Genomic DNA, 24,889 nt, shown 5'->3' with positions numbered 1-24,889 from the left:
CGGGTCTGCCGAATGGCATAATCTGTTCTAACGCCATTACAATAAAGGTGATATTGCTATAAATTCCTGATGCTTTTTGTTGGGTCTGCCGAATGGTTTGGTTTGAACGGGTTCGCTCAAATGAAAATTGACATTAAAAACACTGCTCTAACGCCATTACAATAAAGGTCATATTGCTATAATTTCTCGATGCGTGATATCGCATAATGGAAATTGCGTGACGTCTACCTATACATGCGAATGCGCAAATTTACTTGCTAGCTACTGTATTGAGTGCGTCGTCCATTAATAATGTCATTGGGTTAACCTAACCAAACCTAACTTAACCTAACCTAAATTAACCCACACTAACAAATAATCCAGTATATCGGGTATTTTCAAAATGTGTTTTCCGCTGTATTCTAAAATATTAGAGATTTTTGACTATTCCTCTAGTATTACTCATATTATTGGTATGTTGATTCAAACCACAAACCCAGCCGTTAATATTAGCAAAATTTGCATTTTTCGTCGTAATTAGGTAGGATGCAAGTTGTTAAATTGGTAAAGAATATTGGCCGAAATCCGATAAAGTCCGGCGTAAATTTTTGAGTAGGCATGTTTATGAGGTATTTCCAATTATGTATAGGTTCTAAATGTAATTTATTAAGACGATACATCAGTGAAACGGCGAATAATTTTCAACTACAGGCGCGACGAAATTTTGGTCTCGCTGGCATTCGGAGAGCGAACGTCGAGGTGTGAATACGTCAATTTGTTTCGTGATGGCGATGGGGGTATTAATTCTTAAATCGTGTAAATATGACTAAAAGCGTTACCCATTTACTTGAAAAAGAAAACATGTCAATGAATATAATATTATTGTTACTAATAGAACAATAAACAGAACATTAAATGGACGCATGTTGGATTTATATGACAAATTACATTTCGTTCGGTATGCGTCATTTGCACCTAGCCTAGCCACGATCTTTTTAGACCATGCCTCAACTGAGGTATTATAGCCTTAAATCGTATAATTTATCGAACATACATATCCATTGGTAGTAAAAAGATATTATTATGTACAATAATGAACAACCGTATGATTTATTGATAATATATACTAAATACTAAAATTATTACTACTAAATATTAAAATATACTAAAATTAAATAATGTCCTATGAATAATTTCTTTTATTGTGTTAACTGTCAATTCATGGTGGAATTGCATTTATTAGTTGATTAATTATTTGTTATCAAATAATCCTATGAATAAGCCAATATACATAATTTTCATTGCTCAATAAACCAATGCATATAATTATATATATTATATAATTATATATATTATATATATTAAATATCATTATATAATATATAAGTTTATAGAATACTACTACGCCACTGTCGTGAATGACAAGAGATGAGAAACGGATATTAATATTATATTGACATAGGTATATAACCTCTAGCTCAATGCAAAAAAATACATACGATTGAAAAAGTTTAGTGTGCACTATTTATGTCAGTGGTTTCCAAACTTTATGTTACTAAACCTCCCTTTGAAAAAATCTAATCTTGGTGCCTCCCCCCATTATTTCATTAAATAATACAGAAACCCTTTTAAATAGCCAAAAATGTACCTACTACTTAATACAACAAAATATAAAACTTAGTAAAGTATAAAAATAATTACAAGATAAAAAGAACTTTTTATAATATACAACGTTATTAAATTTTCTGTTGAACCATATAAACTTGACATGACTAGCTTAAACGATCAAAAAAATTTGTACTTGACATGTCATATTGATTTCCATAGTAACGCACGTATAATTTATATTAATAATTTAGTTGCTAGGACCCCAGACCCCTAGCAACCAATAATGGTGTCGAAATAACTTTTCATACAAAACAGAATTAACTGAAAATTAATTCAAATCTACTTGAAGATGGCTAAAAGTATTTAAAAAATGCGTTGGCATCGTGTTCTAATATATTCTAAAAGTTTCAAATGTCTAGCTAGTCGGGAAGTTAGTTAAAAATCGATTGCAAGATTTGTACCGGACAAAGAACCACCGGACAAATAAGAATACGAGCTAAGAAAAACGTTGTAATAAACAAGATTTTACTAGGTACTGTGACACCTCCGTATGGTCCCCATTTGGGGATGTCTTTGTGTATCTGGAGACGCCCGAATCGGTATCAAAGCCAACAAATAATAATGCGCTGATTACGAAAATAAATAATAATAAAAGAGCCCAGCCGGCAATGCCGTAAATTTTGTTAACCGTTGGAGATTTGCAACGTCGCTTTCTTTTCGACGACGGTTTCGTTGGAAAAAATCACAAGATGGCGCGGAGATCGCGACAAGCAGCAAAATCGCGAACGCGTACACTTCGCCCTCCGTAGAATTAAATTATTAAAAATGTAACCATATAGTATAATAAACGTAAATAAACTCGCCGCTTCCATCACAATTCCGGTGCCTTAATTATCCACCTTCATCCCAAATACAGACGATAAAAAAAGAAAACAAAACACAAAGTGACAGTTGAGAAATTCTCTTACCAAAATGGAGGGAAGTGATAAGTGGCCCCAGTCAACGTGGGACTACGCTTCTTGATTTTGATCGTCTGGAATCAAGAAGCAGGTGAAATTTCTTTCACCCGGACACACACCCTGGAGGGCGATTCATGAATTTAGCATGGCCGACGTGAGTAGTGTGAGTAGTCATAATTGGATAGTGATGCTTCGACAGAAGCACACTGTTCCTTCCTGTGTCCAATAATGCAACCTAATAATTGCCAAAAACGGGCGTACATTTATGATCGCCTAAGAGTTTTTTTGTCTATGCCCACATCTGACAGCTATTTCTCGCGCGCAAAAACTTTCATAAGAACAGATACGTCGGTAAGTCAGATTTGATTTCAAATATACTGTTTCTTTTATAAAATAATATGTAGGAATCATACTAAAAGTGTATTTATTTATTCCTTTACAGAATTAACAGATGGAGCAATTGGTAGAATTCATGGAATGTCAGTAGCTACCACGTTTTTATTCAATACTCGTAAGAAATGTAGCCTACTAAAGTTATGCCAACATGTGGAATTAACACAGTTCGAGACATAGCCTGTGTCATTATTATGACATACTTATAATTGTGCAATGACCTCGTTTTATGAGACTAAAAACCAAACCATAACTTACTGTAACTCAAACCAGCTTAACCGCAATGATATGGAATACTATAACATTACCATATTTTCCGTAGTGCATCCAGACCTCGTCGCCGGAAGGCTCACCGGGCAGTTCACTGTCGGAGCAATTAAATGCTTGTTTGGGCGGTGCTACAAAATCCCAGAGACGGTGGAAAAAGGTGATTTACTATTTATTACTAGTATTGGTAAAAATTATTATTTATTTAAATATAATAGACTGTGTCAACAACCTATCCAATATTATTTTACAAAATATCTTACTCTCCACATAAATCCACCATAGGTAGCTATAGATAGCAAGTTCAAGTAAGAAATGTTTTCATAAATTAAACCACATCTTTTGAAAGCATCCCAAATGTCACTGCTGTAAATAGTACTAGATCGTTAGTAATATTGTTGAAATTGAAAATTTCTAATTATTATTGTTTACAGGTATGGCAAGACACGAGGCGGAACACGCGGGCCAAAATCCTGATCTCCCAGAGGAAGACAGGAGGCGGCCCGCCCTGTAGAATCCGGCTGTCTGCTCTCCAGCAGCGAATTATGGCTCTAATAGTGCCATTTACAGTTACTGGGGAGCAAGGTAGACATGGCAATTACACTGGGGGGGTAGGTCATTCATGTAATTCTATATTGATTAACAGTATAAAAGGGTTCACCCGTCGCATGTTTACTTATGGTGATAACATTTAATTCACAGGTACCACAGGAAATTTTGGGTCGCGTCTGTGTCAACGTCGCATAAACGTTGGAGCCCCAGCGGTGGATCATCCAACCCAGCACCAGCAGCATGGAGGTGGCACTCACCGCAACCCCTCTTACTGTACCTACTACAGCATATTCTGAATCATCATCAGATGCAGATATGATGACAACCCCCGAATGTGCAATTTCTGCGACACCACGGCTCACGGCTCAAACTGTTGCACTGGAAGACAGTGCTGCTTTCACAAGAGCCCATGCTGCTACAAGTGAAGGCAGTGCTGTCTTCCCAGCAACAGTGAGAGCCCACAGGCTCTCGTTGTCACAAACTTCTGTGGCAACGCAGACAATGGGTCCGGTGCCCGTGTTGAATGCCGCCGTAGAGTTGCTGACCATCAACGTTGCTGCGCTCAGGTCTGACATGGTGGCTCTCGGCATTGCAACCAGGTCAGACACGCAGGCTCTGATCATTGCAGCCAAGTCAGAGACTGCGGCTCTGATCGGTGCAGCCAAGTCAGAGTTGAGCGCACTAATATTAATGCTAGGTGCAAAAATTGACAATCTCGGCTATGCACCGTAATCGTTTCTTTGGGGTGGTTGTTGCTATTTCGGGGGTTTCACTGAATCATAATTACCGTGTTGAGCCGAATATAAAATAAAATTTTACAGCATCGTGTATATCAGTATAAGTGATCCTTGTTACATTTTAAACGATGTATGATTTCACCTGTTTACAATCAACTGTGAAACATTATTTTATATTTGTCTCAAAACAGTTTTTTCATGTAAATACTCAAAAGAAATCTATTTCAAAGTATACATTCATGTCAGTATCCTTATGAAAAACCAATAATTTGTCTAGTTCTGTTTCAATGCAGTGATTTATTTAAATGGAATTGTTTAATGAGTATTTATGTGTGTCTGCATCTGTGATTTTTCCAGCCTTATATTGTTTGTTATTATTATAATAAGTGTCTTGAAAATTTGCAAATTTTATGCAAACCTATATTAAATTTCATATTTTGTGCGTATAATTACTATGTATAATTAGTCTATAAAATATTTCTAAGGAATTGTTTAAAGAGTGTTTATGTGTGCCAGCATAGTGTATTTTGTTTGATATTATAATAAGTATCTTGAAAATGCAAATTTTACGCAAAACTATATTAAATTTAGTGAATTGTGCTATTGATTGTGTACATAAATCATTTTTTGAGACAGGATGAAATAAAATTCCAAAGTATATGAAATAATCATTTTTTTTATTGCTTTCATATTTCACAAGAATATTCAAATATTCTAATATTAACATAGAGTAACAGAATCATAGTTTTGATTTTTAAGTATGTGTCCGATGCATATCGGCGTCAAGATATGAAAACCTCATAACTTCACAGTTTTTTTACTTATTTTATTTTTGATGAGCTATTGAGGCGTCTTAACTCATGTGGTATTTATTTATAGTTACTGATAGATACTTCGCTGCCTTATTTCCAGGTTATTCTATATCACATTTTTTAGCAAAATGGCTTTTTGATTGATTCGAAGTGACATAGAACAACCTGGAACTGATAAAATACTTGATAGATATCAACACGCTCTATCGTCTGGTAAAACAAGCGTCGTCAAATTCATTATAATTCCTCCGTAATTTTATGATATCACTACGTGTTAAGTCGATATTGAATATATTATTACTGGAAAAACGCTATAAATAACTATAACGCTTTTGTAAATCAATATCTATACTGGCGAAACACGATAAGTCAACTAAAGATTATTTGCCAGTAGAGATTGGCGCGTGTTCGCATTGACCAAGTCATATTGGGCGGTCATTTAAGTTTAAGACAATGCCTGTGTATAGTTTGGTATGTCGTGGAACTAGTACTAAAAAATTGTTTTTTATTTGTATTAATAAAGTACACTGATATTAAATCGCCATGATTTAAATAATGTGAACATTCCTGTAATTGTAATATTTAACCATTTATGTACCTATTTTGGTTTTCATAAATAAATTTTTTGATAAATAAATGGTTTTATACAAATACAAACATCTTTTTTCATAATTGTTGAAATATCCGACAAACTGTTTTTATATTCCCACATTAATTCCAAATTTCTGCTGGACAAAGACGCTATGTGATGCCATTTTACAAACAAACAAGTAAAACTATGTGTTAATATAACAGAAAAGGTTCACTGTTACATCCTTAATCGTAATCATAAACCATTGATGAATCATATAAACTAGTTGTCCTAACAATTTGTGGTTGATTGTATTTAACCTTTAATCCTAGAAGCCAGTTATCCATAAAGATTACAATGGAATTTATGATTCGCTATTTACATGGATATTTTTTATCCAATTTTGCTTAACCAGATGGCTGCCAAGAACGTCTTAAGACGCGCACTTTTCCGAGAACGCCTTGGACGTACCGCTTTAAACGGGATTTCACTAATGTAAATCAATTATTTTAAACATACAAATATGTTGAACACACAACGGCGTATATTGGGAATATCGTCACACACTCAGAATTGAAACAGAATCCGTTTAAATACATTTTTAAAAAGATATATTTAGAAAGTTTTATTTTGGTACTATTGGTCACACGTTCGATTGGTTTTTTCGGCCCTATTTATGCATGGGGCTTGTTCACATTCATTAAGAGTATAGCCAATAGGTTCCCTATCATCATCAAACAGATTTTTAATATATGTCTTCCAACGAGTCAGCTTCTTTTCTATATCTAATATAATACGCCCATTTTCGTCTTTCAAGATAGTTGATGAGGTTCCTTTCGTAATTCCCAATGTTTCCTTTATCTTCTTGTGCATATTAAAGGAATCATATTTTCGTTGGAGATTTTCAATTTCTTTGCATTGGTCGGACATTCATTCTTCTTTAGCTGTACGAATTTTACTTTTTATGGTATTATGAATTCTCCTATATTGAGTTTCATTTTTATTTTTCCATTTTCTTCTTTCGTCCATTAAAGACAGAATCTCATCTGTCATCCATTTTTGCTTCTTAGCTGTTCTTTTATATTCTAATTGATTATTAGATATGGAGGAGAACACATCTTTTATCCTGTCCCACTTGTCTGTTATGTCAGAGGATGTAATGACTGAAGTTTTTATTCTTCTATAACATCATCATCTTTGTCGGCAGTTGGAGCGTACACCTGTATTATATTAACACTAGCTGACCCGGCGAACTTCGTACCGCCTCAGAATCAATAATCTTGTGTTAACTTATTAGCTGCATTAAATTCCGTTTTTTATTAAGTTAAAATGAATTAAGTTCAATAAGTTTGCCAAAATGAAATAGATTACATAGTTTTGGTTGGTTCAGATTTCGAAGCATAATGATTACCGAGCCAACCTTCAGTTGTAAATATGTCGGTTTTTCAGTCGTTTGAAGGTTTAATGGCAACGGTTTATCGCTTTGGCAAATCGAAAAGAAACTGGTCAATGTTGTCGCTGGAGGTGTTTCAGCACGTTGAGCAACATTCGATGCGTTAAAATAAACTCGTTGACTCCAGATGCACCGCCAAATGTACAGCAGTGGGATGACGTTCATGAATGGGGAATGGGGAATGAGAAAATACGCCAAATCACTTCATTGCAGCTCATATATCGACCAACTTGATAGTGCGTGATTTCATCGTTGGTATTGGGAGTTTGAACGCCAAAAACCACAGTATCGCTGCCATTGGTGACATATTTGCAGATGTATTTGATGGACTTCACTGAATTGCAAAACTCTACGTTGCAATGCGCCTTGAATGTTTTGGAAAGAAGTGGCGAATACGGAACAATCCAAGTGTTGTCAACCACGATATCGTTTCCTTTCACTTTCGTTGTGATAGTTCTACCGTTATCATCAGGTGATCGACGCCGATACAGTGGATAACCATCGTTGGCGGTGATAGTCTCCGCCGTCAAATTTCGTGGATAACGCTTGGAACACTTGCCGTCGACCATGCACGGTGATTGGGGGCTGATGGCGCCACACGGTCCGTGAATCATGTTAGTACTTACAACATTATGCAGGTCTGGATTGGTTTCGTGATCAGGAATCTCGGCACATATGATGTCATCTATTTGGTCTGGTCGAATTCTTTCGACTAACCAAATAAGAAAGTGTGCATGCGGCAAGCCTCGTTTTTTTACCGAATTCTTACTGCGGGACTTCCATTTTGGGGGCGTAAAATAACCTAAAATATGTTAATAACATCATATTTAATCAGTATTTACCCGTCAACGTTGCGATATAAAACGTACGTAGATAATTAAAAGAAAGAAACGTCTCCATTATTAGAATATTCAATACAAGATACAACAATATTTTACAGACAAACTATTACAAAATCACAATAAACACCTCCTTAAATGAGAATTGAAACACGAAATAATAGTTTTAGCGGTAATATGTAGTAATAAATGGTAAATGTATAACAATTTATTAACAGCTTTCTCCAATATTACGTATGATACGAATTGAAAATCTGACGTTTATTATGTCAAACGGAAAGTTGCGAGCGCCTCTACCGTCAAAGCATGTGTACTACCAAAGCCTGGCCTAGTGACATCCAGCGGTCGACTTTTAATATGCTACGGTTGAAGCAGGTTGAAGCAAGTTGTGTAATAGTTGTGCAACTGGTCACTTGTGCTAAATTCATGAATCGCCCTCCTGAGATCCAAACACCGGAATAGGAAACGGCGAGGAAAAAACATCCAGAGGCTTGCCTCTGGTGGCGCTCAACAAACTATAATAAAAAAAGCAGTAGAAAGAGGATGCTGCCAAAGCCAAGCCAGTGAAGAAAAGAGCAGAAACACCCGGATTGCGAAGTCATGGCTCCCGATGTACTCCCGACCAACTGCATCCGCCAGCGAACTTGGCCCACGGACGAGTGTATCGGGCAAGACCCTGGCTCCAACGAGGGAAAACGGCGTCAAATGCCCTGCATCATCAGCCGCTTGAGCCTTCTTCGTCAACAGCAGCGTGTCTGTGAGCCTTGCAATCAGCCCTGGCCCAGATGCACCAGGATGAAGAGAGCTACAAAGCGGCCTTCTTCAGCTGAGCAAAGCAGCCTCCATCAGCGGAAAGCAGCCAAGCAGCATCCTCAGCCATTAGCATCATAGATTAGTTAGTTTTAAGTGTTTTGTGTTTGGAAGCGATGTATAATAAGTTATTTCAGTGCTCGAAGTGGAAAATTTTACAACCCGGAGCAGTTGTATGAGGCAGAATGGCGTTCCGGTCCATTTCGGGCCCTGATATAATTTTAAAATTATTTTTATAAACTCTAAAGCCATTTTAAGTATAAAATTAAGTTTTCGCATATTATATTAGTATAATATCAGTGCAGTGCGTGTAATTCGATAGCCACGGCAGGGCAAGCGAGCAAAAAAAGGGGGTCGAGTAATGCGCCGGTATGCATTTTCGTGAGGGATCGACTGATTTTCGGACGGTCGCTGTTGGGAAGGCTGGGTGCGACGTCCTCTCTCAGCATCCGCCCGTACGGTAGACATGGGGAGCCGCGAACCACTACGCCCACAAAGCGGCGTAGTGCTGCATCCGAAACTCTCCGGTTGCCGACGGTCTGAGGGTGTTGAGAGGGCTGGGCGCGACGCCCTCCTCTCTCAGCAGCTTTACGGTAGGCCTGGGAACCGCAAACCACTATGCTACAGTGCTGCATCCGAGTCTCTCCAGCCGCCGACGTACCGGAGGGGCTTCGATTCTTCAACGTCTAGAGACGCAACCACCCCTTATCAAGCCGCCGTACTGTCCAGTTACACACGCTATCGTAATCAGCCCTTAGTTGGCCCGATCCCCATTCGGGCCTTTCCGGAGAGGTGCGCTTGTGACACCCCCGTATGGTCCCCATTTGGGGATGTCTTTGTGTATCTGGAGACGCCCGAATCGGTATCAAAGCCAACAAATAATAAAGCGCTGATTACGAAAATAAATAATAATAAAAGAGCCCAGCCGGCAATGCCGTAAATTTTGTTAACCGTTGGAGATTTGCAACGTCGCTTTCTTTTCGACGACGGTTTCGTTGGAAAAAATCACAAGATGGCGCGGAGATCGCGACAAGCAGCAAAATCGCGAACGCGTACATTTCGCCCTCCGTAGAATTAAATTATTAAAAATGTAACCATATAGTATAATAAACGAAAATAAACTCGCCGCTTCCATCACAATTCCGGTGCCTTAATTATCCACCTTCATCCCAAATACAGACAATAAAAAAAGAAAACAAAACACAAAGTGACAGTTGAGAAATTCTTTTACCAAAATAGAGGGAAGTGATAGTACTTTTATTAAGTATATTCATTTTTAAATAAATTTATTTTTCATGCGAAGGATGTGCTTGTTTCTTAGTACAAAGTGCTCTTTTTCTACTAAACGGGGTCGATATTTGGATTTCACTGCAGCTAATGCATAAAATCCCGTTTCGCATAAAAATATGATGTTACGAATGGTATAGCAGTACCTACTTTACTGACAACTTGCATTGCTTTTCTTGACAAAGTATTATATTATTTCTTCACTTCGATTCAATCAAAATTGAACTAAGGTTTTTGTTTAAATGAATTAATTATCGCATGATAATTCTATCATTTTTTTTCCTTTTCAATAGTAGTCAATCCAAAATCATCACCGTTCATTGACAAATGGATTCTATGACGGGCCCCACACCCTGAAGCGGGCCCCCAGGCCAAAATCTTTGGCGGGCCCACCTACCTATTGCTGAGGTTAAGGGCAGTGTGGTGCTCTAAAGTACTGTTTCCTAAATTATACACGGGACTTATCATTTGAGTACATATAGCAATCATCATATAGATATCACATCAAATTGCAATGCACGACCACATACTGTATTTTAAGTGCTAGAAGATATCAATATTTGGCCACGTATTTTTTTCGACTTATACGTGGTGTGAATGAGAACTCTGCCATTCTTGGTAGTATTGACTTGTGTGTCCCTGATAACTATCTTAGAAATCAGGAGCATCAGTTGTTTGTTCTCCCGAGGAGCAGAACTAACTGCCATTGGTGATGCCAATTGGGACGGCAATAACTCTCTTCAAACAAATCACTTCGGATGTTGATACATTCCATCTACGTGAGGATGAGTATAGGTGGACGTTATTTTATAAATTCTTAAAATAGAGTCTGCTTAACTCATTCGGTGTACTTCCTTGTACTTATATATTTTTTTGTATTTACACATTTATACTGTAGAATAACTTAATACCGATCTATCTCTTTTGTTATGTACCTAATATTGTTTTAATAATATTTCGTTGTTTCTAAATGTCATGTTGTGAACGTCTTAAACTAATAATTTGTAATTTCCACAATATGTAAAATAAATGAATGGAATTTAAAATATTTAACAGTTCTGAAACAAAGCAGGCGACATTTTTATACTATTGGATTAAATTTGTGATGTCTGTTACGCGCGGGCCCCAGGCTCTTTACAAACTGCAAACCTGTGGCTCCATTAATTTGTGTTAAACTTTTCGCGCATCCCTTTGCAACACTCCGCGCCTCCCAGTTTGGAAATCGTTGATTTATGTTGGATGTTAATAACTTACCTCCACCTTTTGCCACTGATATATACACATAGAGCCTAAATGAATTTAATATAAGATAAGTAAGAAGATGAAAACACTGACTGCTGATGTTACTTAAACATCTACGTCGTGGACAACGCATAAAGTGCCAGTTATTTATTAGTGATTTCCATTATTTAAGGCCCATTTACGGAGATAGGCCATTTTGCAGTAAAATGGGTGATATTAGGAGATAGGATAGTTTCAGATTATATCAAGGGAGGCAGTAAAACATTCAATCAGAGCGTTCGAAAAATGCCTTCTTAAAGGCACTACCTTTATAAATCAACCCCTTTTCAACACGATAGTAAAGTTAATGAAAGTATATTATAGGTGCACTATTAAATCGAACAAGGTAGGTACTTACTTCGACGTATGTACTTAGGTCCTATCTACGTAATCAATTTAAAGATTACACTTTTTTGTGATGTCGCAATATATCTTACTTATTTGACCATTTTTTGGTGGGATATCATGCTGCAGTGGCGAAGGGTGGACGTAGGCTGTGAAGATCCGCCATGAATAGTGCACATTAAACTTTGTTAGTCATAAGTATTTGTTTTTATTGAACTAATACTACAATTCACAGATGGTGTCGGTGAGTTTTTAAAAATCAATCAAACCCTGCCTAACCAAACCATAATAGTTTTGGTATACTTTGGGCAAGACGACAAAATTTTACACACTTTTTCATTCATAGTTATTTGTTTTTATTTTTTGATTAAAAACACAATATAATATTACACATATTATTGGCTCATATTTTTTTTAAATTCATTGGGCCCCGCCTAAACCAAACTATAATAGATAAAAATATTATTATACCTATCTATAAAATATCCAAAGTTATTTGTAATTTAATTGAATAATTTTAGATATTTATGGATGGATGAGTATTTTTTGACTTTTATCTATTATGGTTTAGTTTTGCAGGTTTAAACTGAATTAAAATAATTACAAGATAAAAAGAACTTTTAACAAACGAAACAACGTTTTTAAATTTTCTGTTTAATCATATAAACTTGACTTGACTAGCTTAAACGATAAAAAAAATGTACTTGACATGTCATATTAATTTCCATAGTAACGCACGTATAATTTATAATTTAGTTGCTAGGACCCCAGACCCCTAGCAACCAATAATGGTGTCGAAATAACTTTTCATACAAAACAGAATTAACTGAAAATGAATTCAATTCTACTTAAAGATAGCATTGGCATCGTGTTCTGATATATTCTAAAAGTTTAAAATGTCTAGCTAGTCGGGAAGTTAGTTAAAAATCGATTGCAAGATTTGTACCGGACAAAGAACCACCGGACAAATAAGAATACAAGCTAAGAAAAACGTTGTAAAAAATAAAAAATAACCAACACCATCCTTAAATAAAATTGTAGTATCATTTCAATGAGAACAAATACGTATGACTGACAAAGTTTAGTGTGCACTATTTATGGCGGATTTTAACAGCCTAACCAGACCCTTCGTCACTATCGTGCAGGTATCATTTGAGTTTTAATTTTAGCTCATAAAAAGACTAGAGTATTTTTTTCTTTGTAAAGGTTACCATTTTCTAATATTTAATGTATTTACGATAAAAAAAATCTTCAATTCTGTATGCTTATCGGTATTCCGTTTGGAAAAATAATGATTTTAGAGGAAAATGTTTCAATGATATCACGGAAAATGGGTTGACTAATTTGATAATTAATGTAGCACGTGCCTACTGAGCGAATTTCCCGATAACGGAAGTCAGTTTTCCTCTCATTCAGTTTTCCCAAAGACAACTATCCGCCGTGAAGCCCTTTTCAGATAACATTCTTTCGTCGGCAGTGCGTAATAAAATCACTCAACCTGACACGATCTGGTTAATGCCCCTACATATAACATGAAAACAATGTTATTGTCGAAGAATTTGGTCCATTACTTACTAAACGTTTTGGTTTCCACTAAAGCGCAGAAGGCTATTGTTTCGCTAAAAAGTTCTAAAATCCTAAATGGAAGCGATTTTTTAAAAATCTAAGGCTTTGAATTGGGAAAATATTTGCAGCCAGAGGCGGCTCTACCGTAAGTGTTCGTAGGGACTATTCCCACATCGTTATCATGTCAAAAATACACGTCCGATATTTTTATCATTGTCATAATATACTTACTAATTAGTGGAGTTAGTGGAGGATTACTTAATAAATAGTGCATACCAAACTTTGTCAGTTATACGTATTTGTTTTCATTGCACTAAGGGTCGTATGCATGAGATACCAAATTCTTTATAGGCTATATACTGCTCATTTGTATGCATGAGTGTAAATGTAATCCGTTGTTTAGCGACGTCACGATGTGACGTCACCATGGCGTCCAAATAATGGCAAACTTATAAAATTTCATTCCCCGACTGTGGAAAATCATACATACGGCCCCAAGACTACAATTATTTTAAATAATGGTGTTGGTTAGTTTTCAAAATTAAATTAAAACCTGCGAAAACTAAGCCATAATAGATAATAGTAAAAAAAAACTCGTCTTAATTATAAAATGTATATAATTGTGACATAAAATTATACATAATTTTTGATATTTTATAGACAGAATAATATTTTTATGTATTATGGCTTGGTTTAGGCAGGGCATAATGAATTTACGAAAATGACGCTTATGAAACACTGACAAACAATATGTGGAATAATAATATGTATACGAAAACAAATAAGTATGAATGAAAAAGTGTGCATAATTTTGTTGGATTGCCCAAAGCAGCATACCTTTAGGCAGGGTTTAATCGATGTTTTAAATTAACAAATTCCATCTGTATCTGACTATTTAATTGTAGTCTCGGTTCAAATAAAACAAATACGTATGACTAAGTTTAATGTGCACTATTTACGTTGGATCTTAACAGCCTACCTCCACACTTCGCCACTGAGTTGTTAAGCATAGTTGTTAAACATCTTATAAAATATTATGTAAATTTACTTTGGGTAAACAACTAGTCTGGTTGGAAATCGGTTGCCTTCGTTCAAGAATCTGGGTTTACTTTACCAAAAATAACTACCCTGCCTTGACTGTGAAAAATTGTCAACTAGACTGGAACTGAACAGAAGTATTTCCACACCAGCAGATTCGATAGATTGTCGCGAGAGAACTTTCTTGAAGTATATTTTTGGACAATATTATTTTTGTAATCCGCTAGCTGTAGGAGTAAATTTATTAACTTAATTAAGGTAATATAACGAAGAAAAGAATTGACTCAAAAAGGTCCATCAGACGATTTTATCAAATATATTGAAAATATAAAAGCAGCGATTGCCAATTTAATTGACACCACTAACCCTTGTATATATTGTACACTACAATGGAACCGTTTAAAAACATTTTACATAATATCACAAAAAAACGTTGTAGGTGAAATAAAACTTACTGCATATACTATAACATACAGTGAGATATTTTAATAAAAAAACTTGCAAATCCAAGCTTCTTAATCAATAGACCGCTGACTGAGTCCACTATGCATAAAATAACATAGTCATTCATAGACAATAAACGCAAATGTAGGGGTGGTTTTTAAAGCACGACTTGTTTTATGTAATGAAATTATTATTAATTAAATAATTGTTTGCGTATATTATAAGTGGAAGATTCGATTATAATAAGTTTGGAGAACTTTTAGTGAGGCGGCCAAGACCCACATCGGATTGTAGAGGCAATTAAGAAAATATAGAAGATTCGATAGACTTGAATATAGTATATCTATGTGTAGGTGAATCCTAAATTTAATACTTAGGACAGATGGTTCTGTTGGGATATTTTTACATTTGAAATGCTTATAATCATTATCAGACTGAATCTATCCACTACTGGATGAAAGCCTCTCCAAGCTGATTCCACTTTTCTCGGTCCTGTGCGTTGCGTTGCCACGTACTTGCGCAGAACTTTATCATTTCATCGATCCGGCGTCCTATAGGTTTACCTTGCAGACGTTTTGTACCTCTTGGATACCACTGGATGAATAAATTTTTCCAACGATTGTCCCTTCTTTGAGCTATGTATACAGCCCATTTCCATTTGAGGTATTTAGCGAACTCTATTACATCGCAAACCGTTGTCTGTTTCCTTATTCACTCATTCCTCTTTTTGTCCTTTCGCGTTATGTCCACCATGCACCTGTCCATACCACGTTGCGCTACTCTAAGTTTCAGGATCTCCCTTACAATCTATTTTTTATTGTATATTGTTTCCCAAACTTTCGATATCTTTGTACCCCTTCTATAATTTTCGTAAAACTGAGTACCCCACGTCAAAAAAATTGCATGTACTTTAACAACAATCAAAATATATTTATTTTTTCCTTTTTTAGTACATAAACAAAACAATAATAAACAATGAATAAAATTCATTCATAATAAAATGTAAAGTAAATAAATAAAAGTTGTATTATAAATAGCATTCATTATAATGAACGAGAAGAATGAAATTGTTTATGTTGAGACGACAGATCATCATAATTTGGTTCCCTGGTTGTCAATTTTAATCTGAGATGCGGTTCCACATCCAAAAGCCTGTTCCTTTTATTTGACTTAATGCCTACAAATGCTGAAAAAGCAACTTCACGTAGATAATTATATGAAGTTGGAAAAGGCAAGATGTATTTCAGAACTTTGTCTGTTCTGCAGAATGATATTAAAGTAGGTACACTCCTTATATTTATTTTTCAAGAATCCGTCTGAAGCTAATTCCAACAATTAATTGCTCTTCAACCGCATGCGATAAACCTTCTATCATGGATGTTGTATTGATGACGTATTGATGCTTGTTGCACCAGACGCGGCCAAAGCCCGGTGCAGCGCTTACCTTCACCAAACTCTTCCCGTACCCCAAGGGGTACGCGTACCACACTTTGGGAAACACTGGCTTAGAATGTAGCTTTCGCCACTGATATAATATGCAGGTAATAAAATATCTGAACTACTAACACAATTTTGTTTTTAAGAATACCATTCAAGAAGATTTGAATCGAAATACCCCGGCGCAATGTTACCCCGAAATCCACGGGGTAGTATCGCATCTTAATAATGACGTGTAACACTACACCGTTTTGTACAGACGTGGGAATAAAATGGGTTGTGACAACCGACTGTCCTCTTGGGCATAAGGTATGAGAAAATTCGCTGACACACGAACGTATTATTTTAGTGGTTGTGACGCGAATTAGAATGTTACGGGATACACGAACATGTCGTCGCAGGTATTAACTAGCGGTTCTGTAGAGCCGTTTGATGAAGTTATCATAAACAAATCACAGCTGTCTACATTATTTTATTTCGCGCAGACTACAGCGCCTGGGGTTGCCTAGGAAATTTACATGCTGTTTATTAATGTATTTTTTAATCCAGAGTATGGACCATATAGTTTGAATGAACGGTAAATAATATAACATATCGATGGTCTAATGTCAATTCCTTGTATCTGGCCTATATGACGAAAATGACGTACTAAAAACAACAAAAATACTGCCCATCGAGTGCGAAATTCCGATATCTGTTGTTATTTTAACAAAAATGATACAGCCATTTTAGTAATTTCCAGTATCTGAATATTGCAGGAATAAACCTGTAATAGCCTTTATCTTGCCTCTAAGCGTCTAAGCTGTCAAGCGTGTTGCATGACGTATCGTCGCTGTAGGATTGGTTTTCCGAATAGACCAAATGTTCAGGAGACGAAAAACAAATTTCATAATCCTATATTTAAATACATGCTGATATTTAAATTGTTATTTTTACAGCATATGAATGATGTATTCATTACCATTACAAAGTAATTTAAAGAAAGGGATGGTTCTCGTCCAATTAGATACAAAAAAACATTCTGCATTAAGAGGTCGATTTCGACAAAAACGAATATTCGGGAAACCAATCCTATAGCGACGGTATGTTGAATTCAGCTTCAAAATGTCACTTTAGAATTATTTAAAAGTTAACGAAAAAGTAATATAACAAAATTGGATGTTTATCTTTATATATATGTCACATTTTATTGGATGTTATCATTATCTTAGCGTTATGTGCTTTGGTTTACCACTTTTTACGTTACGGGTTATAGGCATGCGATGTAGTTACAACATGTGTGAACTATCAACAGTCAGATACGGAATATTAAATATAATATAGTTTATTTAGCTTCTTGCACAATTTGTAAAAAGTCACTTACGGGATATTAACATTAGGCCATCGATATTTTGATTCTTGTCGATTTAAGGGAAGCCAGCGGCAAACAAATTTTGAAAATAGCTGATATACTGGATTATTTGATAGGTTAGGTTTCCATTCTTGAATTCATGAGTTTTGCCGAAATCGGCTATGAAAATTAGCGCAGTTCCCGCCTGACTTCCCGTAAACCAACTTGTACCCATATTTCTCTTAAAATACAGCTGAAGAATTAATATTCTCCAAAGGCTCCTAAGATTTATATCGGTACCACAGGAATGCATACCTTTTTTTCACAGTGATGGACAGGTTGTCGACAAATTATTATCGATGAAGAAGTTGATATACACAATGAGCATTACGCTGCGATTACATTATGATCATGTTAGGTGCTATCACATGCTGGTACGGCGATAAATTTAGTATATGGTTACGTCGTTCCGCAGTATATTTCAAATTCAATGATGGAAAGTGCCAACTCGAATTTAAGATTATTTTTTTTGAATTATTATTCATTATTCATGGTATTTTTAATTAGTTTAAACAGTTTCTACGTCTACATACGTTAAAATTACTTGCGATATTGCATCCATAGATAATATTTTGAACATAACCCAACCAGTAAACCATAGACAACATTAACGCTAGAAATAGATAATAATTTAATAGAAAATCCACAGAGAAAAAAAAAATACAAAGAGCGCGCATTTTGACGTGAGTCGAAAATATGTAGAAACATAATAAAAAATGTTCATTAAGTCATACGGTTACCGATGTAGCACGGTACACGTTAGGTGACCTCATTGTTGTTCTGGCGATTTTGGCAGATTATTCTGAACTGACAAAGTTTCAAAATGTCGTTCAGAGAGAGCATCAGTCTGATAACGTTCCAAATATCAAGAAAAACGACATTACACACTCTATCCCGTAGCGGCAGCTTACTGTCACAGCACGTGACAGCACATAACGTGATGATAATGTATTTCACGCATAACGTAATGCATTCTATTTTGTCTCGTTTTATGACACGCACGGGATGATTCGGGATGGGACATTCGTATGAATGACGGATGAATCGGTAGATGAATAAACACTTTTCTCGTTTAGTGGAAGGTATGCGTTGGGTATATTTGTCAGGTTTTTAGCAATTGAATTTGTATTGTATTTTAAATATTTTACCAGTCTATTAATACTTTACGACTAACTAGTTCTTCCTTGTAGATTTTATGGCATATCTTGTATTTTAAGAAAATATTTATATTGTACATACTATTTGTCGTGAGTCGTGACTATGTATTAAGAGCGGAATGCAGACACATTTGTCATAACTAAAATTTCCTTAGCAGAAAACACTATGTCCTTAATTGAGATCATGTTGTCTATGGTTCACCTCGTCTTAAAGCTTCGTTCGTTTTTTCTATTGAAAATAATACCATATTTAAAAATTCTCTTTCCTATAGTTTAGGTAAATTATTTTATAATTGTTAAACGATGACAAAAATATGACAACTGCACTTTATAAATGCAATAACTATAAATACATATTAATATTTAATTATAATACTCTTATGTTTTCGTTATAATTCATTATACGTGATTCCACAGCCACCGCAAGATGTTTTTTTTAACATGGTAACACTAGCGTCAAGTGTCATTATCTGGCATCTTGTATTTCTGCGGGCTGGCGTATAAAAAGTAAAATAATATTCTGCAAGTACATGCCAAACGAATTAACACTATCATTATCCATATTAAGATACATTGTTAAATGGATTTGAGCGTATGGACTGTTTTATAGACACGCGAATTTATTTTGACAGCAGCTGTCAATGGTAATACAAAAGGGGGCGTGTTCATAACAAAAATAGTCTATGGTTAAGGATTCCTTAACTCTATACTCAGTATAGTCTATAGTTTAGTCATGCCTTTCGGCAACTTATCCTTAAGATCGAAATCTTGGATTCTGCATGGGGCTCTAAATATATTAACTTTGTCACCTCTACCAAATAGAAAATACCGTGTGACAGTGTGTTTTTCCGAAGCAATGGTAAAATTTTTGAAAACTTTCATAATGCAAAACAAAAACTTATCAATAACACATTTTTGCCACTGCGATAACAGTTGCGAACCGGACGGCACATTTTTTCTTTTGGCACACCCTTAGGGACAGCTGCTAGTGTCCCAAAGGGAATACAACAAAGTTTAGGGATACCCGAGGACGTGTTTCGTGTACCAAAACTTCGTTTGATATTAAGATGTTCAAACAAAAACCATATTAACATAAGTACAGGTAATTTTCCGGACACACGTTCTTTGACCACAAGATACTTTCTCTTGGGTCACAGATTCAGAGTTTCAACAGAAAACTATTTTATAAAACTAATAAATTATACTTATTTTATCTTCTTGTTGTTATAGATCAGAGGTCAGAAAACTTTTCTTAATACAAAAAGTCGAATATACAGAACAGAAAATAAATAAAATTCCGATAGGATTTTTACCAATACAGTAAATTTTGACGCAGGGTTTTGAATGTGTGAGTGCCCTACGAAAATGTACCACGCATTATAGACTTGCAATAGTGTGTGTAATACACCACTATTAAATGAGTTTCAATGCATAAACCTAGAGTAGTTGTCAGTATTCGACGTGTGACGTATTTTTGACATGTGTTTAAATTTATCCCGTATTATTCCTTACTCGAGATCAGTTGCCTGCTTCTCCTTACCCGTTAGGTATTTCAGTTCCTATTATTTCTGAGTTCCCTGGTCAAATACGACTAGAAAAACAATTTTGATTTTTTTCAAGAGCCATGATTTCTATATACCAGTGGTGAGGGTAGAGGTAGGCTGTTCAGATACGGCATAAATACGTTGATATGACGTCATCGTTATTCACAAATCAAACGTTGCCAAATGGAGCTCCGCAGATAGGTCGAATGTGAATGTGTGTGTTTTAGTTTAGTCGCTAGGTAGATGTGCGCGGTCTTCATATGCAACATCGGAACGACGTTCCTAGAATGTTTGATTTATAGCTGTGCGGCGGGTTTACATGTGAGAGCCGGCTAAATTTTAAACTGATACTTATTTGTTTTCATTGAACTGAGCATATCGCATAAGTCTGTCGTCGGATCTACCTGCGCTAGTACTTTCATCGCAAATAATGGCCAATTTGAAACGGGTTTGAGGCACGCAATGCGCAGATGACGCATACTCTGTGATGAATTCATGAAACGAACGGAAAAAGTCCGTATGTGAACAAGACTAAACAGAGAAATTAGTTTCACGGTCAGCAGGTTGTATATCCAATGTTTTGTCTTTTTAGACGAAAGCTTGGATCTGCAAAGAACGTTTCATTTCCATTTCACTTTGATGAATATTTTATTTAATATGCTCATGATTCTATCTGCGGTCAATTGTCCGAGTATAGTAGTTTCGACCTCAGCTCCTCCAGATCTCCTGACCCATATTATATTCCCTTGCGGTCTATTGAAGGTGTCCCTGTTTTGTGGTCGGGTGTCTTCTGTCCTTGAGAAATGGCCTGCCCAACGGAGCAGAAAAAGTATCCACAATGCAGACCGTTACTAAACGTTTGTTGCCAGATGTAATCATGATAATAAATTAATAAAATGTATTTATTTATTACTTAGTATTCGCCGAATATAACATTTTATATAAATATAGTGTGTATTTCGGTATGTATGTGTGCTTATTTGTGGATTTGTTATATATAGATATAAATATAATATTAATACTATTGACCGAATGATAAGGATAGGAAGGAAACGATTATTGACGAAGAATTTGAATTTAAATTCTAATGGATTTAAGTTTTCTACTATTCCATTTGCGTCGTTTTTTGCGACCCGGGTTTCGCCTTTCGGCATCTTTCAAAAGGCTGATATCATAGATATAACTCATTAGTTAAATCTATTAACCCATTCACTACTGCTTACTAGTTAATTACCAAAACTCGGTCACTGACAAAGACACGCCTGGCGTGTAGCAATTAGCATGATAATTACATGTGGTAATTAACTGATCAGCAGTGAAAGTATATGTATCTAATGGCCACACGCCAGGCGTGTTCTTATCACGGAATGTGTTTCTCCAATACGTTACCATTGTTCCTAGAATGGACGATTTTACACCTATTGAGTGTAGTATTTTTATTGTTTATAATTACTAATGATCTATTATTAGGTTTTGTCGATTTATTATACGCTTATCGAGTGTATTATTAATAATACTTATAGGGGTTTTTTTACAAACACTTCATAATTTGTTTTATATATTTTTTATTGTGAACCTTGACTTGATAGGTAGAGTCTGTCTTCTATTAACTGATGTGCCGGTTTCCCTCTCCCCCCGCTTCAGCATCCATCGTTTCCTCTCATTGAAAACTTGCAACAGTTGAACGCGATGGCGCAATGCTTTCCGTGTGATGTATACGCCAGTTTATAGAATACAGACTCTAGGTAATGGAGTTTTTACCTACTTCATTGTATTGATTGGTTAAATAAGTTAGAGTTAATAGTATTCGTTGTCAGTGTTTATTCACCTTTTGGTGAGTGTACACAGTGCCTGAAGATGCCGAAAAGAGAAACCCGGGTCGCAAAAAACGACCCAAATGGAATAGTACAAAACTTAAATTCATTAGAATATATATAATATATATCTCTCTTTTCTGATCTCTTTAGTATAAAACTTAGCTCGGTGTGAAAAATTACAGTAAAATTTTTCCAAACACTCCCAACTGCCGCGTTGAAATTAAACGGATTTAACTAAAACAATAATCTTCGCGAAGAAAGGAAATCTGACTTAGATAAATCCCTCCCCAACCTGCGACCGCGGCCGGAGATAAGTTATTTTACGCAGTTTTTAGATAGGGAAAGTTTCCATCGCTTAGCTGAATGGATTATATCCCTCTAAGGTTGCCCATAAATCTCCCGAGTGAGGAAACTTTGCCAAATGACCGCGAGCGATAAATTTTAAACCACTGCCTTTGATGAGATGAACTTAAATTATGCTGGAGGTATTTCGGATTTCGCTAAAACGGGCTATTATTACGATTTAAGGGAATCTTTCCGTAGTTTTTTCACATAAATGGACAATGATGTAGATTTTCATGCCGAATGTAGTAGGAGGAAAGTCTTCCTAACTATAATCATTATTAAATAAGAATATTATGCTCTCACATGATTTACATTTAAGTCTTTTATTTTAGTCTTAGATTTAGTCTAGGTCTAGACCACATGACTGAAGATTGCGATGATTTAGTACCAATAAAGAAATAAGCTAAAGCACTAAGATACGTGCTGCTTATGACCGGAGACTGTGATTAAAGTTATGATTACATTGAATTCATGGCCCCCACAAAGGGGGGGCTGACAGGGCTCTAGCCTGGGAGCCCGGGCTCAGGAAGCGCCCGGCTTGGCGAATTGACCAGATAAGTGATTTAAACACTCATCACAACTTCTCACGAATAGAAAAAAAGTCGCCTGCGGCGCTATTTATATTAAATAATGTTATTGTTTAAAATTATGTGGTTGTACGATAAAATTTTTAATTGTGTATCGATACTCGACAACTCCATAATTCAAATAGATGAATTCAAATATACAAACACTAAATATAGACATTAATTTTACCGCGTACACCATTTGGAAAACGCTACTGTAGAGCGTCACACTGCCTTTATCTTTAGCGATAGGTAGGGAGCCCGTCAAAGATCCAAGCCTGGGGGCCCGCTTCAGGATGTGGGGGCCATGATTGAGATGCATGCGTACTATCACGCTGTTACGGCGAAAAATTTAGTGTATGGTTGCGTCATTTTACAGAATACTTTGAACGAACACGATCTCTGTAAATTCAATAATATTTTGAACAGAACCCAACCTGCAGATCATAGATGATAGACAACATTATTATAGAAAATACACAGTGCCAATCGCTAAAAACAAAAAACACGCGATTTTGACATGATTCGAAAATGTGGAGGCATGTAGAAAATGATAAAATACGTTCATTGAGTTATGCAGGTGTCGATGCAGTACAGTAAAACGTGAGGTGACCTCATTGTAGTTCTGCTGATTTTGGCAGATTTTGCCTACTGACAATGTTCGTTTAACGGTTCAAAATATGCTACGGGATGGGAGCATAAGTCTGATAACATTTTAAAACGACATGATACATTTTTTCCGTAGCGGCAGCTTACTGTGACGTCGCTTGATAGTATGCGACATGCATTATAATATTATATTTCGCGCTTAATGATTGTTTCTTATCACCACGTAGTGTTACCAACTTATCATTTTGTTGACATATTATAAGCACTCGTAGTATTAACTCCAACATTTTTTTGACACTGCAGAAACAGGTTAAAATCTATTATAAAATAGCTAGACTATTACACCAGATTTGCATGTCAAAATTTAAATTTATTTCAGAGAGTATTAAAAGCCATTAGTTAAAATTTGTCGCAATTAAGTATGAAGCCTTTAACATAGTGGTCTATGTGCACGGGCGCGATAACCGCGAGATGCAGGTTGTCTTACTTTTTTCAAAAAGATTTTTTCTATTGGTTATAATATATTTCCTCAGAAGTGTTTTCAAAATTATGTATGTTCAATAATTAGAATGTTACATTCTTAAATCTTGTGAATTATTCGTTGAATAAAAAAATCAGTTAATTCAATATTATGGTTAGGTCTAGGCAGGGTTTAATTGAATTTTAAAAACTAACCTGCACCACCTGCAAATTGTACCCTTTGGTCTATGACAATAAATAAGTGTGACTGAAAAAGTTTAGTGTACACTATTTATGTCGAATTTTAACAGCTTACCTCTACCCCTCCAAAACAAGCCCTTATTTTCTGTCAAAACCAACGAACTTTGTACTGATGTGGTATGTTTATAACTTTGTTAATGCTATCAATGTTTGTAACAATACCGTTGAAGTATATTTTTACCTCATTATCTAACCAATAAACCTAATTAATACTGAAATATTCACAAATCATTATCTACTGATATCGCTTTGATTTCGTTATATCAAAACACAACAGTATTAATTACGTCCCGATTTGATTACGCAAGTCTTCCAACAAAGTTAAGAGTATTATTTCGTGTATCTACCTACTTGTGTTTCAAA

General features: G+C 35.6%; 1 protein-coding gene across 2 annotated transcripts in view; it reads right to left on the bottom strand.

Moving 5' to 3' along the window:
* Positions 1–24,889, bottom strand: part of LOC147073945 (G protein-coupled receptor Mth2-like) — a 421,896-nt gene that overhangs the window by 81,136 nt on the left and 315,871 nt on the right. The gene's annotated exons all lie outside the window — the stretch shown is intronic.

The sequence above is a fragment of the Rhyacophila brunnea genome, unplaced genomic scaffold (genome assembly GCF_057557595.1).
Source record: "Rhyacophila brunnea isolate RB1 unplaced genomic scaffold, BYU_Rbru_1.0 scaffold_17, whole genome shotgun sequence".
NCBI lineage: Eukaryota > Metazoa > Arthropoda > Insecta > Trichoptera > Rhyacophilidae > Rhyacophila > Rhyacophila brunnea.
Note: the sequence above shows the minus strand (reverse complement) of the source record. Positions and strands in the feature narration are given on the sequence as shown.